Source organism: Trachypithecus francoisi, unplaced genomic scaffold, assembly GCF_009764315.1.
Source record: "Trachypithecus francoisi isolate TF-2019V2 unplaced genomic scaffold, Tfra_2.0 Lachesis_group13, whole genome shotgun sequence".
NCBI classification, from domain to species: Eukaryota; Metazoa; Chordata; class Mammalia; order Primates; family Cercopithecidae; genus Trachypithecus; species Trachypithecus francoisi.
In genome coordinates, this window is record NW_022681458.1 from 83053562 (window position 1) to 83076779 (window position 23218).

The 23218-nt window shown below is 38.4% G+C and overlaps 1 pseudogene; it reads left to right on the plus strand.

Annotated features, from left to right (window-relative positions):
- The first annotated feature begins 3002 nt into the window (after positions 1 to 3002).
- LOC117094207 lies at positions 3003 to 6201 on the plus strand (annotated as a pseudogene).
- The last annotated feature ends 17017 nt before the right edge of the window (positions 6202 to 23218 follow it).

Consider the following 23218-nt stretch of genomic DNA (forward strand, 5'->3'; position numbering starts at 1 on the left):
AAAAAGTAACTGTCAGCCAGGCACAGTAGTACACACCTGTAAGTCCCAGTTACTCGAGGCTGAGGAAGGAGGATTGCTTGAGACTAGGAGTTTGAGGCTGTGCCTGTGAATAGTCACGATACTCCAGCCTGGGCAACATAGTGAGACCCCATCTCTTAAAAAAAAAAAAAGATGGCCAGGTGCAATGACTTACACTTTGAGAGGTCGAGGTGTGAGGATCCCTTGAATCTAGGAGTTTGAGACCAGCCTGGGCAACATAGTGAGACCCTGTCTCTACAAAAAATGAAAACTTAGGTACACGTCTATGGTCCCAGCTACTTGGGAGACTCAGATAGGAGGATCGCTTGAGCCTAGGAGGTGGAGACTGCAGTGAGCCATGATCTCACCATTGCCCTTAGCCTGAGAGGCAGAGTGAGACCCTGTCTCAAAAAAAAAAAAAAGGTTTATTTTTAAGGCAAATATATTTCATCAAAATTGGCCACATTTGAGAAAGTTCAATTTCTGTAGAAGAAATAGAGAAGAATATCAAGGATCCACATCATTAAAAAGCACCAGTCCCAGATGGTTTTGTAGAGATAATCTATGAAACACTCAAAGATAGTCTCAGTGCTCCATAAACTGGTGCAGAGCCTTGAATGTGGATAATACCAATTCCTAAAGACAGCACAAAAAGGAAAAAAAATTATAAACCAGTATCAATTATATATAGTCATACCAAGTACTAAATAAAATATTAGCAAACAAATTCCAATGTCATATATTAGGAAAATAAGCTGGGCATGGTGGCTTACACCTATAAACCCAGTGCTTTTGGAGGTAAACACAGGAGGATCACTTGAAGCCAGGAGTTCAAGACCAGTGAGACCCTGTGTCTACGAAAAAATTTAAAAATTAACTGGCATGGTGGCATGTACCTGTAGTCCTAGCTACTTGTGAAGCTGAGAAAGGGCGATGGCTTGAGCCAAGGAGTTCAAGGCTGTGAGCTGTTGTACTCTGTAGTGCTACTGAGCTGTAGTATCATTGTACTACAGCCTTGGTGACAGAATGAAACTCTGTCTCTAAAATAAAATAACACATTATGACCATATGGGATTTACAGTTGACCCTTGAGCAAAACAAGTTTGAACTGCACAGGTCCATTTATATGTGGTTTTTTTTGTTTGTTTGTTTTTTAATTTTTTATTTTAAAGAGACAGGTCTCACTATGTTGCCCAGACTGGTCTTGAACTCCTGGCCTCAAGTGATCCTCCAGCCTCAGCCTCCTGAATGACTGTGATTGCAGGTGTGTGCTGCCATGCCCAGATTCTACAGACTCGTTTCAATAAATATATTGGAATATTTTCTGAAGATTTGTGACAATTTGAAAAAACTTGCAGATGAACCACATAGCCTAGAAATATTGAAAAAAATTAAGAAGCCAGGCACGGGGGCTCATGCCTGTAATCCCAGCACTTTGGGAGACCGAGGTGGGCAGATGACCTGAAGTCAGGAGTTCGAGACCAGCCTGGCCAACATGGTGAAACCCCATCTCTACTAAAAATACAAAAAATTAGCTGGGTGTGGTACTGTGCATGCCTGTAATCCCAGCTACTTGGGAGGCTGAGGCAGGAGAATCACTTGAACCTGGAAGTCGGAGGTTACAGCGAGCTGAGATTGTGCCACTACATTCTAGCCTGAGCAACAGAGTGAGACTCCGTCTCAAAAAGAAAAAAAAAAATTAAGAAAAAGATATATCATGAATGCGTGAAATATATGTAGATACTAGTATGTTTTATCATTTAATACCATAAAATATACACAAATCTGATATAAAAAGTTAAAATTTATCAAAACTTACACATATAAACAGGTCATACATAGCATCATTCACAGTGGAGAGAAATGTAAGCAAGCAGAATGATGCAGTATTAATAACTGCATAAAGTTAATTGTAGCACATGTACTGCTGTAGTAATTTTGCAGCTGCCTCATATTGCTATTGTAGTGAGTTCAAGTGTTCATAGTATATGCTTAAAATGCCTTATGATACTTATCTCCAGATGAGCAGTTCATCTCTTCAGTAAATGGCATTGTATCACAGTAAAAAGTGATCTTTTGCAGTTCTTATGTATTCTTTATCCTATTTAGTGTAATACCGTAAACCTTGAATAACACTATAGGATCCATACCAAGTGCTACTGGTGATGCTGGAGTTGCTACCAAGAAGCAGTGAAGTCATGACATTACAATGAAAAGTCGAATTGCTTGAGATGTACTATAGATTGAGGTGTGCTGCTGCAGATGCCTTTTTTTCCATTTCAGATGGGCAATTCTGTAAACAATCTTGTAAACAGATGACATAAACTTACAGTATCAGTAAATACTGTACAGTACTGTAAATGTATTTTCTTTCCCTTATTATTTTCTTAATAACCTTTTCTCTAGCCTACTTTATTGTAAGATTACAGTATTGTATGTAACATACAAAATATGTGTTAATTGACTATGTTATAGGTAAGGCATCTCAGTAGGCAATTAGTAGTTAAGTTTTTGGGGAGTCAATAGTTATGTGCAGATTTTCACCTGAGTGGGGAGTCAGCACCCCTGCCCCGACATTGTTCAAGGGTCAACTGTTTTCCAAAAACACAAGATTGTTTCAATATTGGGAAATCCATTAATATACTATATTAATAGATATAGGAGGCCGGGCGCAGTGGCTCAAGCCTGTAATCCCAGCACTTTGGGAGGCCGAGACGGGCGGATCACAAGGTCAGGAGATCGAGACCATCCTGGCTAATACGGTGAAACCCTGTCTCTACTTAAAAATACAAAAAACTAGCCGGGCGACGAGGCGGGCGCCTGTAGTCCCAGCTACTCGGGAGGCTGAGGCAGGAGAATGGCGTGAACCCGGGAGGCGGAGCTTGCAGTGAGCTGAGATCCGGCCACTGCACTCCAGCCTGGGTGGAAGAGCGAGACTCCGTCTCAAAAAAAAAAAAAAAAAAAAAAAAATAGATATAGGATAAATCATATAATTATCTCCATAGATGCTGCAAAAACCTTTAACAAAAATCAACATCTTCTGATAAAAGCACTTAAGAAAATAGGAATTGATGGGTATTTTCTTAACATGATAAATATATATACACACCTTATATGTATAGGTACACATACACACACACACCCCTTAGTCTTAAAGTCATCATAATGGAAAACACCACGGGCATTTTTACTAGTACCATCAGGAGCAAGGCAAGGATATCTAGTAACTACACTGCTATTCATCACATTACTGGGGATATTAGCCAATACAGTTAAAGAAGAGGAATCAGTAGAGGCATAACAGAAGAGAAGAAATAAAACTATCTCTCTTTGCAGATGATAAGATAGTATATCTGGAAAACCCTAGAGCAAGGGTTAGCAAACTGAGAGCCAAATTTAGCCATATATACTTGGTTTTGTATTGCCTCTGTCATCTTTTGCACTACACCAGCAGAGTGGAACAGTTGGGATAGGAACTTTTTGGCATACAAAAATGAAATATTTACAGTCTGATGTTTTTACTGAAAAGATAACAGTGTGTGGACTTCTGCACTAGAAAATCAATGATAAAACTAACTCAAATAATAAAAAAATCAATAACTAGTAAGCTATAAAATTAGCGTTCAGAAATTAATATTTTGTATGTATATAAATAACTACCAGTTTGAAAATAGAGTGATAAGGGAAACCCCAATTAAATAACAACAAAGAAGATAAAATACTTAGGAATAACTGTAACCAGAAGTATGTAAAAGCTGTTTGAGAAAAGCTTTAAAATACTTGTGAAAGACAATCTCAATAAAAATACCACCATGGCCTTTTGGCTCTATGAGCAGCACCACGGCAGCTGGCAAGACCAAGCGCTTTATGAAAGGTGGCAGAAGGGAGTCAAGAAGAAAGTGATTGATCTATTTTCTAAGAAAGATTGATATAATGTGAAAATACCTGCTATGTTCAATATAAGAAATGTTGGAAAGATGCTAGTCACCAGGATCCAAGGAACCAAAACTGTATCTGATGGCCTCAAGGGTCATGTGTTTGAAGTGAGTCTTGCTGATTTGCAGAATGATGAAGTCACATTTAGAAAAATTCAAACTGATTACTGAAGACGTTCAGGGCAAAAACTGCCCAACTTCCATGTCATGGATCTAACTTGTAAGAAAATATATTCTATGGTCAAAAAATGGCAGACAATGATTGAAGCCCCTGTTCATGTCAAGACTACTGATGGTTACTTGGCTTCATCTGTTCTGTGTTGACTTTACTAAAAAAACACAACAATCAGATACGGATGACCTCTTAGGCTCAGCACCAGCAAGTCTGCCAAATCTGGGAGAAAACGATGGAAATCATGACCTGAGAGGTGCAGACAAATGACTTGAAAGAAGTGATCAATAAATTGATTCCAGACAACATTGGAAAAGACATAGAAAAACCTTGCCAATCTATATTTCCTCTCCATGATGTCTTCGTTAGAAAAGTAAAAAAGCTAGCCGGGAACAGTGGCTCATGCCTCTAATCCCAACACTTTGGGAGACTGAGGTGGGCAGGTAATTTGAGGTCAGGAGTTTGAGACCAGCCTGGCCAACATGGCGAAACCCCATCTCTACTAAAAATACAAAAAAATAAGCTGGGCGTGGTGGTGTGCACCTGTAATCCCAACTACTCAGGAGGCTGAGGCAGGAGGATCACTTGAATCTGGGAGGCAGAGGTTGCAGTGAGCCAAGATCGTTCCACTGCACTCTAGCCTGGGAGACAGAGTGAGACTCCATTTCAAAAAAAAAAAGAAGAAAAGTAAAAATACTGAAGAAGCCCAAGTTTGAATTGAGAAAACTCGTGGAGCTTCATGGTGAAAGTAGTAGTTCTGGAAAAGCCACTGGGGATGAGACAGATGCTAAAGTTGAACGAGCTGATGGATATGAACCACCAGTCGAAGAATCTGTTTAAAGTTCAGACTTACAATAGTGCCAAATAAAAAGTCCTATTTGTGAGAAAAATACCTGCTTTTTTATGGAGCTGGACAAGTTGATGTAGAATGGAATTCTAGTCAGAAATTGTTTCAGGCAAAAATCAGCAGTGGATTTTACAGTATTTTGTGAAGAGTTGATTACAAGGAGCATGTTTTTACATGCTCAAAATATCTCCCCACAAGATAGTAATCAAGAATGGAAAAAATAGCAACTATACAATGGACATGCATGACACATACCACCTTTACGAAGTTGCAAAAGTTAACACTAACAGTAGTGGAACCAATAGCATGCATCTTGACAGGATGCACAAAGAAGAGCACATCACTTCTGCTGTATAACTGCAAAAATGCATAACCTGAACATAAACATGAAGAACCATCAGTAAAGCCCAAATTGAGAGACATTTCACAAAATAAATAGTTTGTACTTTTCAAAAATGTCAAGGTCATGAGAAACAAAGACAAGAATGCATTCCAGATCCAAGAAGTCCAAAGAGGTATGACCTTTAAAAATAATGTATGACCCTCGATTGGATCATGGGCTAGGATGGAAACAATTTTATTTTATATTACTCTTTTATCATATTTTTGTTATAAAGTACATGAGCGAAACATGGTGAAACATGAAGGTCTGTATTGGATAGTATTGTATTAATGCTTATTTCCTTATTTTGATAAAGGTACTTTTAACAGAAATATACTTTGAAATATTCAGGTGTAAAAGGGAATGATGAAAAATATCTTTATAAAGGGAACAGAAAGAGACTGATAAGATAAATGTGGTAAAATGTTAAGTTTGGGGAATCTGAGTAACATGTATATGGAAATTCCTTGTACTTTTTAAAAAATGAGTGTCTGGGCTGGACCTGGTGTCTCATGCTTGTAGTTCCAGCACTTTGGGAAGCTGCTTGAGCTTAGGAGTTCAACGCAAGACTGGGCAACATAACAAGACCTCATCTCTACTAAAAATTAAAAAAAAACTAGCTGGGCGTGGTGGCACATGCCTGTAGTTCCAGCTAGGAAAGCTGAGGTGGGAGGATTGCTTGAGTCAGGGAGATCAAGGTGGCAATGAACTATGATCTCACACTGACTTTCAGCCTGGGTGACAGAGCAAGACTCTGCCTTAAAAAACAATAATAAAATAAAAAATAAACTTTTACTTTAGAATAATTTAAGATATGTAAAAGTAGATAAAGAAAAAGTGGCCGGGCGCGGTGGCTCAAGCCTGTAATCCCAGCACTTTGGGAGGCCGAGACGGGCGGATCACGAGGTCAGGAGATCGAGACCATCCTGGCTAACACGGTGAAACCCCGTCTCTACTAAAAAATACAAAAAAATTAGCCGGGCGAGGTGGCGGGCGCCTGTAGTCCCAGCTACTCGGGAGGCTGAGGCAGGAGAATGGCGTGAACCCGGGAGGCGGAGGTTGCAGTGAGCTGAGATCCGGCCACAGCACTCCAGCCTGGGCGGCAGAGCGAGACTCCGTCTCAAAAAAAAAAAAAAAAAAAAGAAAAAGTTTGTCCTATGCTCGCAACGTTTCTGATACCAAATGTGTCAATTTTCCACGCCAAGCAATTCTCCAGTTTACTGTGGACACCAGTGCAATTTAATTTGATTCTGATACTATCTACCTAGGGTTAGCATCAGACTCCGCAGGCTAAGTAAGGCCTTAGTCCCACAAGACTGCCTCAATTCCAGCTTCAGACACCAATCAAAATCCCAGGTCTCCAGTACTTCTGACTAACTTGACTACAAATTGGGAGTTCCCATAACCTCTGCCTCATGTTCAGCAATTTATTATTATGGCTTACAGAACTCAGGGAAACACTTTACTATTACCAGTTTATTATAAAGGATACAAATGCACAAATAGATAAAGAGGCATATAGGGTGAGGTCTGGAAGGGTCTGAGTACAGGACCTTCTGTTTCCATGGAGCTTTGGACACATCCTGCCTCCTGGCATGTTAATGCATTCAACCTGGAAGCTCTCTGAACCTGTTAGATTAAGGTTTTCATGAAGGTTCCATTACAGAGATGTGATTGATTAAATCATTGGCCATTGGTGATTGACTACAGTCTCCACCCTTTCTTCCCTCCCCCAGAGGTCTGGGGGAAGGATTGAATGTTTGAACCACCTGATCACATGGTTGGTTGCCCTGGCAACCAGCCTCTATCTTGAGGCTTTTCACCTTGGTAGCATAAATTCAGGTATGGTTGAAAGGAGCTTGCTATGAATAGCAAAACATTCTCCTCCACCTCATTATTACTCAAGAAGCTTCCAGAGTTTTTTAAAGTTTGTGCCAGGAACTGGGGACAAAAACCAAATACTCTGTTTATCACAGTCGAAAAAAATAGTGCAGGCCGGGCAAGGTGGCTCAAGCCTGTAATACCAGCACTTTGGGAGGCCGAGACGGGTGGATCACGAGGTCAGGAGATCGAGACCATCCTGGCTAACACGGTGAAACCCCGTCTCTACTAAAAAATAGAAAAAAAAAACTAGCCGGGCGACGTGGCGGGCGCCTGTAGTCCTAGCTACTCCGGAGGCTGAGGCAGGAGAATGGCGTGAACCTGGGAGGCGGAGCTTGCGATGAGCTGAGATCCGGCCACTGCACTCCAGCCTGGGTGATGATAGCAAGACTCCGTCTCAAAAAAAAAATAAAATAGTGCAGTGAGTTATTATATAATACAACCTTCTCCGTTTCAGTTTCCTCTAATGTTAATATTTTCAATTACTGTAGTACTTTTTTTTTTTCTTTTCTTTTTTTGGAGACAAGAGTCTTGCTCTGTCACCTAGGCTGGAGTGCAGCGCCGCGATCTCGGCTCCCTGCAAGCTCCGCCTGCTGGGTTCATGCCATTCTCCTGCCTCAGCCTCCGGAGTAGCTGGGACTGCAGGCGTCCGCCACCATGACTGTCTAACTTTTTGTATTTTTAGTAGACACGAGGTTTCATCGTGTTAGCCAGGATGGTCTCGATCTCCTGACCTTGTGATCCGCCCGCCTCGGCCTCCCAAAGTGCTGGGATTACAGGCGTGAGCCACCATGTCCGGCCTACTGTGGTACATTTTTTTAAACTAAGAAACCAACGTTTGCACATTACTATTATCTAAACCCCAGACTATCTGGATTTCACCTGTTTTTCTGTTAATGTCTTTTTAAACTCCAGACTTCATTCAGATTTCACTTATTATTTTTTAAATATCCTTTTCTGCTCAAGATCCAATTCAGGTTACTACGTTGCATTTAGTTGCTACATCTCTCAAATCTCTTCTGGTCTGTGATAGTTTCTTAGTGTTGTTTTTCGTGACTCTTGACGGTTTGAGGAGTATTGCTGAGACATTTGTAGGCTGTTCTTCAGTTTTGGTTTGCCTTATGTATTTCTCATGATTAGAGTGGGGTTATGCATTTTTTGGAAAGAATACCACAGAGATGAAGTACCCTTTCTTTACACCATATTAGAGGGTAGATGCTATCAACATGATCTCTCCGGTGAGGTAAACCTTGATATCTTAGTTAAGGTAGTAATCTCTCTCTCTCTCTCTCTCTCTCTCCTCTCTCTCTCTCTCTCTCTTTCCTCTCTCTCTCTCTCTTCTCTCTCTCTCCTCTCTCTCTCTCTCTCCCCCTCTCCCCCTCCTCTCCCCCTCTCTCTCCCTCTCCCCCTCTCCCCCTCTCCCCCTCTCTCTCCCTCTCCCCCTCTCCCCCTCTCCCCCTCTCCCCCCTCTCCCCCCTCCCCCTCTCCCCCTCTCTCTCCCTCTCTCCCTCTCTCCCCCTCTCCCCCTCTCCCCCTCTCCCCCTCTCTCTCCCTCTCCCCCTCTCTCTCCCTGTCTCCCTCTCTCCCCCTCTCCCCCTCTCCCCCTCCCCCTCTCCCCCTCTCCCCCCCCCCCCCCCCCCCCCCCCCCCCCCCCGTCCAAGCTGGAATGTAATGATGCCATCATACCGCAATGTAACCTTGAACTCCTGGGTTCAAGGGCTCCCCTGCCTCAGCCTCCTAAGTAGCTGGGACTACAGGCACATGCCACTACACTCAGCTAAGTATTTTTAAATTTTTTGTAGAGACAAGGTCTTTCTATGTTGCCCAAGGTGGTCTTGAAATCCTGGCCTTCAGTAATCCTCCTGCCTCAGCCTCCCAAAGCATTGGGATTATAGGTGGGGGCCACCAGGGCCAGCCTCTATTATTCTTTATTGTTAAATTCCAATTTTTTCTTCTTCTTTTCTTTGGAAAGGAGTCACTAAGTCCAGCCCACTCTGAAAGGAAGGAGTTGAGGTCAGGGGGTGCAGTTAAGTTTCTCCTGGAGGGAAGAGTTTCTATGTATCTTACATATCCTGTAAGGAATATTTGACTCTTCTTTATTATTCATCATATATTTATAATAGTATGAGCTTATGTTTATTTATTTTATTCTTTGCATTATAGTGTAATATTGCATTATGTATAGTGTAATAATGCCATTATGTATAGTGTAATCATGCCAAATTATTCCAGCATTGGTCATAGGGAGTTCTCTGTGGTAGGCTTCTATGGCCCTTTAACATGGCCCCATTCCTTTGTTTTTTGAGCATTTTCTTGCTTTCTGGTACTACAAGATGCTTTTGCCTTTTCTTCTATTTTCTCTCTTCCAGCCCTATAATCAGATGTTTCTTCAAGGTTTCTTTGTTCCTTTTGTTAGAGAATGATATTTAGAAACCAAGACCTTGGCACTAGGTAATTTGTACCATGTTTTCTTTAAGTGTAAAATTATTGCAAAAAAAAAATTTAAGAACTGAATGTTGTAAGATGCACATCCCATTTGTAATTCTTAAGTGTTCTACCTTAGTTAAGCTGTTATGTCAGTTACCAAACGTTACCTTATTTATAGATACTTCTTTCTAAATAAAAATTGTATTTATACTTCACTTGGTATCTGGAAGTTGTTAATAAAATTACACTACAACCTCAGTACAACATTTTTGTATATTTTATTTATAACTTTTTCCATAAGGTAGAAACACCTTGTCATGTTTTACTCTTATGAAAAGCATAGAGACCTATGATTAAATCCATAAAACTTTATATAACAAAATTAATCAGTAAGCAGTCTAGTTTAATATGCGTACATAAAAGGGCATAGCAGAGCCATAAAGGAAGGTGTTCTGGACATTACCATGACTCTTTCATGCAATGATACCTCTACCCACAGATTCCACTTGAGTGAATAAGCATGATGAGGACAGCTTGGCCTATTTGGCAGGAAATTCTTTTTTTTTTTTTTGAAACGGAGTCTCGCTCTGTCGCCCAGGCTGGAGTGTAGTGGCCAGATCTCAGCTCACTGCAAGCTCCGTCTCCTGGGTTCACGCCATTCTCCTGCCTCAGTCTCCCGAGTAGCTGGGACTACAGGCACCCACCACCACGCCTGGTTAACTTTTTGTATTTTTAGTAGAGACGGGGTTTCACCGTGTTAGCCAGGATGGTCTCGATCTCCTGACCTCGTGATCCGCCTGTCTTGGCCTCCCAAAGTGCTGGGATTACAGGCTTGAGCCACCGCACCCGGCCTGGCAGGAAATTCTGTGTATGAAAATATAGCATTTCTTACAGAACGTTTTAAAAATACCTTTTTGATCTATGATATATAATAAGGTTACTACTAAATCAAATTATTTTATTCTGTATCATAGAATGTCATTGTAGAAAATAAATGATTTCTTCCAGAATATATTAGAATGGATAAGGAATGTGTGCAAATAAGAGTATAGCTATGCTTTAACTTTTAGTGACACTTAAGAGTATATTACCAAATAATGTAAAGGGGACTATGAGTAAAGACAGTTACAGTGTATGGTCTGATCCCTGTTTCCCAGCTACTTGGGAGACTGAGTTGGGAGGATCACTTGAGCCCAGGAGTTTGAGGCTGCAGTGAACCATGATTGCACCACTGTACTCCAGCCTTTACAAAGAGAAAAAGAAATAATTCATCCTGTCATTGTGTAGACAATATAGTCCAACTAATTACTACTTCTTCCACTTTTTCTTTATTTAGTGGGTAACCAAGGGTTAGTTTGGCAATTTCTTAGAAAGCTAAACGTGCACTTACTACACAACTCAGCAATCTCATTCCTAGGTTTTACTCAAGAGAAATGAAAATTTTATGTTCACACAAAAAGCTGCACATCAGTGTTCATAGCAGCTTTATTCATGCTTGTCAAAAACCCTAAACAGCACAAATACTCGTCAACTTTTGAATTGTTAAAGTGTGGGACATCCATGCAGTGGAATTATTCAGTAGTACAAAAGAACAAACTACTGATAAATACAACAGCATGGATGAATCTTGTGTGTATTATGCTAAGTGAAGGCAGCCAGACCCAAAAGGCTGCTTACTGTAATTATTGCATTTATATGACATTCTGGAAAAGATAAAAATAGGACAGGACTAACAGCAGTGGTTGCCAGCAGCTGGAGGACAGAGGAGTTGCCTACTGTGTACGCTGAATAATGGCCTCCCAGAGATACCCATATTCTAATTTCTAGAACCTGAAAGTGTTACCTTATAAAGCAAAAAGACTTTGTAGATATGACTGAAAATCTTGAGATGGGGCAGCAGTTGTCTTGGATTATCTGAGTAAGCTCTGAATTTAATCACAAAGATACTTAAAGAGAAAAAAGGGTTAATAGGGGAGAAGGTGGCAATATCAAGACAAAGCACACATTGCAGTAGTGTAGCCAGGAACCAAGGAATACTGGCAGTCCCTAGAAGCTGAAAGGAATAAGAAACAGGTGTCTTCCCTGAAGCTTCCAGAAGGAACCAGCCCTGTTAACACCTTGGTTTTAGCCTCATACAATTCATTTCACACTTCTGACATGAGAAACTATGTTTGTGTTATTTTAAGGAACCAAGTTTATGGCAATTTTTTATAGCAGCAACGAGAAAACTAACACAACTACAAAGGGGCATAAGGGAATATTTTGGAGTTATGAAACTGTTCTATATTTTGGTTGTGGTGGTGGTTATGACTCTGTTTGTTATAACTTATAAAACAGTATGCTAAAAAGTGTGATTTTAGCTAAGCATGGTGGTGCATGCCTGTAGTCCCAGTTTCTCAGCAGGCTGAGGTGAAAGGATTGCTTGAGCCCAGGAGTTTGAGACCAGTCTGGGAGTTTGAGACCAGCCTGGAGAGCATAGCAAGAATCCATCTCTTAACAAAAATCGTGTGAATTTGCTGTATGTTAGTTATACTATAATAAACCTGATTAAATTTTAAAGAAATGTTTCGTTCAGAACGTGTTTTCCCAAAGAAAAAAAATTATACATTAGACATGCTGCTTGGTGTCTTGGACAGCCCAAGGAAAGTCTATACATTTGTCGAAAGTATAATACAGATGGCAACTCTATACAAGTAAATAGAGCATAAATAATAATGCTCCATGGAGGAAATGCACTCCAAATTCTTATACAGTTAGCCAAAAATATCAAAGAGTTTAAAAAAAAAAAAAAAGGAAAGTCTGCTGGGAGGACTCCTAGAAATGTGTGTGTATGTGTGTGTGTGTGTGTGTGTGTGTGGTTTTATCTCTAAAACAGAGATGCATGAGAAGAAATGGTGCTTTTTTTCCTCTTCTGGAATAATTTCAAGAGAATGTAGTGTTTGGAACTGCTGCAGCCAAGAAGAAAACAGAGGAAATTGTAGAGAAGTTGAGCTGGTATTCTGTTACTGAGTTGATGAATTAGTCAACCCTGGAACTGTTCTATTTTCTCGTTATATGAAATAATCAGCATTCTCTGCCCCCGCCTCACCCAATGCCCCTACATAGTTTGGCTCTGCTATTTTGCATAGCCAAGAGCTTCTGTGCACGGTATCTTCTATTGTCTCCCCAGATGTACTTCAGCATTCTCCTTTCTGCACTCTGTTCTGGATGGTTGAACAATATTAGTAGACTCTCTTGCCTTCTAGTTTCAAATGTTTTGGGTGTAACCCTGACTGTATGTTATCCAAACTGATAAAACTGTCCTTCGATATAGTAATTCTGTCTTTCAATCTAGCATTTATCAGATCTGTTAAGGTTTTTATTTCAGGGACTATGTTTTTCTTGTCTAAGATGTCGATTTGTTTCTTTTTCCTTCTTTTTTTTTTTTTGGTCAAACTGTGTCTGGTCTGTTTCTTTTTCATATCTATGTATTGTGTCATTTCTACCTGATTTTGTTTTATAATTTATTATCTTTTTTGATGAATGTGAATTCTTTATTACTTTGAACATCTGAAACACTTAAACACTGATTTTTAAAATCTGTCAGATTTGTATAAAATTATTTTTTATAGTAAATTAGTATTCTGATTATTAATTTTGATAGCTGTTTTACCATGAGATATTCTCTTATGGTAATTTTTTCTTATGGTAAGACATATGGTATTTCTCTTATGGTAAAACTTAACGGTAGTGGAATTTAGCAGGCTCGTTTTAAGTAGAAGGAAATTCTAAAGTTTTTCTTTTCCCCCTTCTCCTTTACTTCTTGATCTATACTCAGAAGTCGCTCCCTAGCAATTTTGATGTTACCTCTACCCGAGTCTTGCCCCAGTCTATGAATAGGTTTTGTATCATCATTTCAGAGCTGTTACACTGTAATATTATTTAGGGATACTGCTCATCCTGACAGGTATGATCATGAGCTATATTTTTGTCTTCCTGTCTGCTGAGCCAATGTAACTCCACAGAACTGGAGCCCAGGCAATAGGTTGGTAGCACATTTTGTAGCCTTATTTTGCAATACGGGGTAACAGCCCCTACTGCAAAGGACAGGAATAAGGATAAGGAATATATACAAGGAATACATATTATTCCTGTCCTGCAGCTACCTGTAGTTTCAAATAGTGAGCCTGTCTCTGAACCCTTATTATCACATACAGAATATTTACTGAGCATTTCTCCACAGAGGCTGAATTTTCAGCTGCTGTCACTGCTTGCTTTTGAACTGGAGACTAGCGTGCCCAGGGTAACAACCCATTCATTAATTTGTATTACTCTTCAGTTTTTGGTCCATATGTTTGTTTTGACTTTGAACCTGATTGTACCTTTTGGTTTTCTACTTTAAAATTTTATTTGACATTTTAATCTATTTTGGAATATAGGAAATACATCCATGTATATACTTATTCTATCAGAATCTAACCCCGGTATCTAACAAATAGGTAGTATGAAGACATAAAAGCACAGATTTATTGTGAAGTAAGTATAAGACACAAAGTTCAAAGAATTAGGTTAACGCAATGGATAATAAAAAAGATTTTTCAGTTTCTTAACAGGTTGTAATCTTCATCTTCTTTTCCTCTTTGTCCTTGCTTTCCTTTTTGTAAGATTATACTTTTTTCTCTTGTGCACATTGGATTTTGTTCTGGTACTAACCGATGGCAGTCCAGAACTACCCCAGCAGTTTTTCTTGCTCAGTCTTGTAAAAAATCACACATTATTAACGTAATAAGCCTAGGATTAAGAATGTTACAGAACGTAATTTTTTCCTTAAAGCGAAAATAATTTTTATAGATTAGAGTTTATTGAGAATAATTTTTCCTAAGCCAGAGATACAAAATTCATCGCAATGGGAGTCCCAACTCCGATTATGTAGTAATTACTGCCTAGAACTGTGCATTGAGCATTGAGGCTACATCAGCGAAGCAAAGTGCACTTTGAATGATTTTTGATGTATGCCATGGGCAGAGAAAGAGGGAATAGTGGCCCAAGTATTTGGCATTTCCTTCCTAGGTTTTTTTCTTTTTTTTGAGACGGAGTCTCGCTCTGTCGCCCAGGCTGGAGTACTGTGGCGCGATCTCAGCTCACTGCAAGCTCCGCCTCCCGGGTTCACGCCATTCTCCTGCCTCAGCCTTCCGAGTAGTTGGGACTACAGGCGCCCGCCACCTCGCCCGGCTAGTTTTTTTTTTTGTATTTTTTAGTAGAGACGGGGTTTCACCGTGTTAGCCAGGATGGTCTCGATCTCCTGACCTCGTGATCCCTCCGTCTCGGCCTCCCAAAGTGCTGGGATTACAGACTTGAGCCACCACGCCCGGCCCCTTCCTAGGTTTTTAAGTAAATTATTATATATTCTCATGTTTAAAAGAAGTTTATTTTTCCTATTTCACTTTTCTTGTATATAAATATGAATAATTGTCTTCTTAATGCCAATTCCTGAATAGTGATGAAGTAATTTAGGCATTGAAAGCATTTATTTAAACTATTACTTTTATGGAAGTTACATTTTCATATCACATTCTGTATAAGGGTCAGAATTAGGAAAGGCTTATAATGTTAAATCACCTACATTTAAAAATAATTTACTAGAAGAGAACCTAGATACAAATGCTTATGGCCATTTTATTCATAATCACCCAAGACAGAAAACAACCCACATATTCTTCCATGGCTGAATATATAAACAAACTCTGCTATTTTACTTTATACTATACTATTCTATATACTACCACATATAGTATATAATATACTATGGAATGCTGCTCAGCAATAAAAAAGCATGTCACCTTTAACAGAGTCAGAAGAAAAAAAGGAATGAACCCACATTCAACATCTTGAGTAGTGAATCTCAAAGTCATGCAGAATAGAAAGTATTCTCAGAAAGGTTGCTTCTGTATCATGCCATTTATAAGCTATTCTTGACAAGACAAACGTATATTGTTAGAAAACAGATCAGTAGTTATCAGGGGTTAGGGACTGTGAAACTGCAAACGTAATAGTACAAGGGATTTTGGAGGTGTGTGTGATAGAAGTGTTCTGTATCCTGATTGTGGTGGTAGTTACATAAATCTGTATATGTTTTTAAGTTTACAGAACTGTTTACCTCTCCCACCATCAAATCAGTTTCATAATTTTAAATCAATTTTAGGAAAAAATTGTAGAATAATACTTTTTTTTTTTTGACACAAGGTGGTCTCACTATTACCCCGGCTGGCCCCTAACTCCTGGACTCAAGCAGTCCTACCTATCTCAGCCTCTTGAGTAGCTGGGACTATAGGCATGCACCACTAGAATGGAAAATAGTACTATTAGTATAAGGTTATAAGTGTGCTGTGTATGAAGCACACTTTACAGGTCGTAAGTGTGCTGTGATATGAAGTAAAAAGGAAATTCTGGAAGTTAGAATAAAATGTCTAAGAAACTATATGCAAAGAATAAAGTATATTGCAATTAGGCACTTGGGATTGGTATTTAGTATTTGTATTTTGTAATGTAAAAAGTATAAAATACCTATATTATTGATACTGCTCTATTATGGTCTGGTTGAGGGAACTTGATCAAGTAACTTAATTGCTCAAGTTATTAGGTTCTTTTTCAATGGAATGAGAAGTTTGTGCCCTGTGCTTCTCAAACTGAAATACTAATAAAACATTTTATTCCAGACTATGTTTGCATTAATATGAAATGTTTAAAATTATTTAGTGTTACGTAAAATAGATGCTCCAGAAAAATGCTCCTTGTTTTTTCTAGTGGCTTCACATAGTCTCTGCCATTCCATTCCATTCTAATTGTAATAGCATGAGACTAGGTAACATAATAGTATTTCTCATAGCTGTAAAGTTTTGGTTTGTATTAAGTTTTGTCAGATTTTTTTTTAAAGTTTTCATCTTTAAGTATTTAGTTTTTGAATACTATGCAGAACAGAAATTTAAGACCACTAGATGGGGATGTAAACAATACAGCATTTGTTTCTGGTCCTCTGAAGTAACTTGGTGCAGCTTTAAGTGTAATTCCCAGAAAAGAGGGGAGAAAACAAAGAACAAATCCACTTGTTTTTATCTTCCTAAATGTTACAGGAATCTGCATTTGGGAAAATTAAGCTTCTGAGCTAAGAATGAAGTCCTCTATGCTCAAATAGCATATTGTGAAACCCAAATATGAATGACTTTAAATGACTGTCTTTGAATGACTCTCCATTGTTGCAATATGTGGCATTATTTGTTTTGTAAGTGTATTTTGTCCTCACAGATGTTTAATGATAGATACAAAATTAGAAATAAAATGTAGCACTTAAGACACAGTGCAATTTTTTTCTCCTGGGTTTTTCTGCCCCCGTCTTTGATACTATAAAAAATAGTGAATGATCACTTGCCTCTTTTAAAACATACTTTAAAAACTTATATTAATTTCATGACTTATTATTTTAAGTCTTCTACCTATAATTAGCAAAAGCATAGTTACACAAAATATTAAGGATTTCTTTTTTCTTTTTCTTTTTTTTTTTTGAGACAGAGTCTTGCTCTGTCGCCCAGGCTGGAGTGCAGTGGCGGGATCTCAGCTCACTGCAAGCTCCGCCTCCCGGGTTCCCGCCATTCTCCTGCCTCAGCCTCCCAAGTAGCTGGGACTACAGGCGCCCGCCACCTCGCCCGGCTAATTGTTTGTATTTTTAGTAGAGATGAGGTTTCACCGTGTTAACCAGGATGGTCTCGATCTTCTGACCTCGTGATCTGCCCGTCTCGGCCTCCCAAAGTGCTGGGATTACAGGCTTGAGCCACCACGCCCGGCTAAGGATTTCTTTAAAACAAAGATTTGAAACAAAATATCATTGTGTTGTATTCAGTCTTTTAAAGAGTTTAGAAAAAAAATATTAGAAAAGGACAAGGCTTTTTGTTTTTGTAGACTTTTTCCTCTTACTTATCTTTAAAATGAAGGAAGCTGTGTATTCTCAGGAGTTCAAATTTTTTCTTGAGAATTTTTATCATATAACTGTATATTTTATTACTTTTCAAGCAAATATATGTGTTCGTTGGTAATTATATAAGCTTTAATCTTTATCCATCATAATCACTGTTGAAGATTCCCTTTCAGCACAATACAGGACTTCTATCCAATAAGGGCTGACAATTTTATTTTAATTGACGACTCAATTTTTAAAAATTGTTATATATATATATGTTACTTATGTAACATAAATTTAACCATTTTACTTGTTTTAAGCCCATAACTCAGTAGCATTAAGTACATTTACACTATTGTGCAACCATCCACTGTTTTCAAAACTTTTTTATCACCACAAATAGAAACTCTGTAACCATTTAGCAATAACTCCCTATTGCACCCAGTCTCTGGTAGCTTCTAATCTACTTTTTGTCTTTATGAATTTGCCTTGAATTACTCAACTTTAAAACAACTCTGTGTGTGTGTGTGTGTGTGTGTGTGTGTGTGTGTGTGCGCGCGCGCATTAGATACCACTGTGTTACCCAGGCTGGACTTGGACCACTGGGCTCAAGCAGTCCTCTCACCTCAGCCTCCCAAGTAGCTGTGACTACAGGCACCCACCGCGTGCTCAGCTTAAAATGACTATGTTTTAATTTTTCCACTTGAATGAGAAAATGTAATATGGTAAAGGTTTACTATTGTCATTAGGAGAAATATAATACCATGAATAGTGGTGTGTGCATATATACAAATAGTTGTAAAGTGTCACAAAGAACCAAGCCACTAATATCAGTACGTTTACGAGATACCTTATTCAGAAAAGATAACTGAAGCCAGGCATGGTGGATCACACCTGTAATCCCAGCAGTTTGGGAGGCTAAGGTGGGAGGATTGCTGGAGTTCAGGAGTTCAAGACCAGCCTGGGCAACATAGCGAGACCTCGTCTGTACTAAAAAAAAAAAAAAAAAAATAGCCTAGGCCAGGCACAGTGGCTCACGCCTGTAATCCCAGCACTTTGGGAGACCAAGGAGGGTGGATCACGAGGTCGGGAGTTCAAGACCAGCCTGGCCAAGATGGTGAAACCTTGTCTCTATTAAAAATACAAATATTAGCTGGATGCAGTGGCATGTGCCTGTAATCCCAGCTACTCGGGAGGCTGAGGCAGGAGAATCACCTGAACCCAGGGGGCGGAGGTTGCCTAGATCGCGCCACTACACTCCAGCCTGGGCGACAGAGTGAGACTCCATCTCAAAAAAAAAAAAAAAATTAGCCGAACGTAGTGGGGTGCGCCTGTATCCCCAGTCACTTGGGAGGCTGAGGTGGGAGGATTTAGCTTAAGCCTGTGAGATGGAGGTTGCAGTGAGCTAGGATCATGCCACTGCACTCCAGCCTGGGTGACAGAGTGAGACCCAGTCTCAAAAAAAAAAAAAAAAAAAAAGAAAGGTAATTGAAACCTTTCAGATAGAAAAGCTGGGATTTTGTTATATTCTGTAAAGAGGTGATATATGGGGAAATATGAAAATAGGTAGATAATTATGAAATCAGTTGGGGAAATCTGGAGAATCATTTTCTGTACATTATTTTAGATAAAATTGTACCTTAATTATCTCCAAAAAAAATTGATCTGTTTTGTTAGTATTTCTTCAGATTGTCTTCCTTGGGTTTCACAATTCTGTAACTGGAAAGGTTTCCCTTTATAAAGCTCTACATACATTGCTATCATATTTTTACCTTAAACTTATTCCCTCATATCCTATCTTCACCAGAAATAGTGAATACTTTCACTAATGTATACAAATTTTTCCTATCTATGATTCAGGAATCAGAGGATTTTTACAGTTAATGGGCTCATTTAACATTTGTTAAATTGTATTCTGTTGTGCCTTTTTCTTAACTGAAGAAGTGTGATGTGTTGATAACTTAAAAAAAAGTAATATTTTATTGCCTCTTTAATTTACTTATTATAATAGAGACAGTCTCAAATTCCTGGCCTCAAGTGATTCTCCCACCTAGGCTTCCCAAAGTGCTAGGATTACAAGCAAGAGCCACTATGCCAGCTTATAATAAGTCTTATTCCAGTCTAAAATGAGAGGATTCTGTCTTGTCTTCCCCAGTTCTGCATTTGTGTGTTCCTTCTCTGCCAGTGAGGTACTCTGGCTCCCCACGAGCATTTTATATATTTACTCATTTGCTTAATGCTGCAACAAAGACAAAATCATACAAAAATGCTGCTCCAATGTCATTACAAACAATAGACTTTTAAGGTAGAGCTCAAGAAATTTTTGCATTTCTCTTTATTTTCCAGTGAAAGGTATATACTTCAAACACTGTGTTCAGAAATTATTTGGATTAGTTATTTTCCTTGTTCTACATGGCTGTATTATTTATTCAAAAATCCTTACATTTATTTGTTTTTTCAGATATTCAACTTTAGGTTTTCCCCATTCTTTTTTTTTTTGTTTTAAGATGGAGCTTCACTCTTGTCGCCCAGGCTGGACTGCAATGGTGCAATCTCAGCTCACTGCAACCTCCACCTCCCAGGTTCAAGTGATTCTCTTGCCTCAGCCTCTCAAGTAGCCGGGATTACAGGCACATGCCACCATGCCCAGCTAATTTTTATATTTTTTAGTAGAGACACAGTTTCACCATGTTGGCTAGGCTGGTCTCGAACTCCCAACCTGAAGTGATTGGCCCACCTCAGCCTCCCAAAGTGCTGGGAATACAGGCATGAGCCACTGCACCCAGGCTTCCCTACTCCCCTCCCCTCCCCTCCCCTCCCCTCCCCTCTCCTCTCCTCTCCTCTTTCCCTTTCCCTTTCCCTTTCCTTTTCCTTTTCTTTCTTTCTTTCTTTTTTTTTTTTTTCTGAGACAGGGTCTCACTTCGTTGCCCAGGCTGGAGTGCAATGGTGTGATCACAGCTTATTGCTGCCCTCACTTAGTGAGCTCAGCTGATCCTCCTATCTCAGACTCCCAAGTAACTGAGACTACAGGCACATGCCACCACACTTAGGTAGTTTTTGTAGAGACAAGGTTTCACCATGTTGCCCAGGTTGGTCTTGAACTCCTTGGCTCAAGCAATCCGCCTACCTCAGCCTTGCAAAGTGCTTAGGATTACAAGTATCAGCCACTGCATCTGATGTCCCTGTTCTTTTAAGTTAAAAAAAAATTAATTATATCATTTACTCTTAAATGTTCTTAAATAAAAACTATACAAAAATATATAATCAATGAACTGTCATTCCCTCTTCTGTCCCTCTTTCACTCACCTGCTTTAGATAACTAGTTTTTTTCATTTCTGGTTGTCATTCCTCTAGAGGGTTTGTTTGTTTGTTTTGCTTCTTGGTTTTCATTCTGTGTGTGCGTGAAAATATGTTTATCTTCCTATGTAATTATATATTATTCTTATTTCTTTCAGAAAAGACAGCTACTCTATGTACTTTTTTATAGTTTTGATTTATTTGATTTTTGGCTAATATATCCTGGATATATTTTTATCAGTTCATAGAGATCTTCATTTTTTTTTTACAGCTACATAATTTGTGATGTACAGTGTGTGGGTGTCCATAGTTTAACCTACTAATGTAAAAGCATTTATGTATTTTTCCTGTGTTTTGCAATTACAAATAATGCTGCAATTCATCACTTTGTACATACATATTTTTTATACATTTAGAGTTGTATATTCAGGGTAAATTCCAGAAATGGAATTGTTAAATCAAAGGATAAACACTTTTGTAGTTTTGTTTGACATTGCCAAATTCTTCCCTATAGAGATTATAGCATTTTATATCCTGCCAGCAATGGTTAAGTTCCTATTTCCTCACAGCTGCACCAACAGAGTAATTGTCAAACTTTGGAGTTTTTACTGGTCTAAAAGTGAGAAATGTTATCTTAGTGTAGTTTTAATTTACATTTGCCTCATGAAAGTGAAGCTGAATGTATTTTCATATGTTTAAGAGCCATTTCATATTATTTTTCTGAATCATCTGTTTAATTTTTTTGCCTGTTTTTCTATTGGGATTTTAGAGTTTTTAATTGGTTATCTAAGAGTTCTTTATATATTAGGAATATTAGCCTATTACTTGTAGTTTATGTTGCAAGTATTTCCTCTCTGCTTATCATTTGTCTTTGGACTTTCCTTACGATGTTTTTTGCCATGCAGAAGTTTTTCATTTTTATGTAACAGATTTGTCAATATTTTCTTTTAATGAATCTGGAGTTTGAGTCATATATATAAAGTCTCAATACCTAAGTTATAAAGAAATTAATATATGTTTTCTTTCACTCTTGGTATCATTTCATACTTTACATTTAGAACTTAGGTCTACTTGGGGTGTATGCATATGTATAGTGTACAAAATTGATCCAGATATATCATTTTCCAAATAGCTATCTAGTTATCCCAACATTATTTATTTGAAAGTCCATTTTTCCTCTAGTCTTCTGAGATAAGCCCTTTACTGCATACTAAATTTCTAAATCTCTACTTGTCAGTTTTTAGAATCTTATTCTTCCTCACTGGTCTTCTGTCTATTCAGGAGGAGGAGTCAGGAAGCCGTAACACCTCCCTCTCTCCAAAAGTATAAAGTAGATGCTGCTTATATCTGGAAAAACCTTCACTCTGGTTAGCATCACTGGCAACTGTATTTCCATGAGGATTCTAAGGCCCCAGGATTCTGTACAGGATGTGGTGTTGTTTACTTTCTATTTTCATGAAAATTTCATAGTTTTGTCTTCTTCTTTTTATCTTTCCAACTTGGGAGATTTATGGGGAAGAAAAAGACAATATTGGCCATTGTTGAACATCGTTTATGTGGGTGAGATCCATTGGATTTAACAACTAAAACATTACAATTTGTGTGTTTATGCGACTGACTGGTATAAATTAGCTAAAATAAAATCCTTAAATACATTCATGGTTGTTGACACCACTTCCTCTTCAACATTTTTGAAATGTGTACCATAAATCCTAATTGTCTCAACTGATTATAAGCAGGCTTATATTCTAAAGCAAAATTATTATTTTGTTGCAACTAGAAAACTATTCTTACATCTTATACAAAAGTTTAGAATGTTTATATGGAAAATGAAATAGTAATGCCTAATATAAACTTTATACAAAAGTTTAGAATGTTTATATGGAAAATGAAATAATAATGCCTAATATAACATAACAATATGTACACAAAGGAAAAAAGAAGCAAAATGTTTCTGGGATGAAAATGAGGTGAAGAATTTTCAAATCATGCTAAAGTTTGACAACAGGGTTGTATTCTTGAGCGGCTCCCAAGAGAACTATTCTAAGAGTTGTGGACCAGTATTACATACAGTTAGGATTAGTTGTTTTATAAAGGAATTTGTTGATATGATTAAAAATTATATATCCCTGAGAAGTGGCCATTAGAGGGAAAAACAACGTGCTATCCAAATCTGAAAGGCCATTAGCTTAAGCATCTCTAGTGTTTGGTCTTCATTATATAAATATATCAGATTATTTACTAAGAATACATAAACTATTTCTGCTAGTTTGACTAATATACTGAGTATTCCTGAGCAGAAAGAGTTCATATTTATTGACTGACCAGG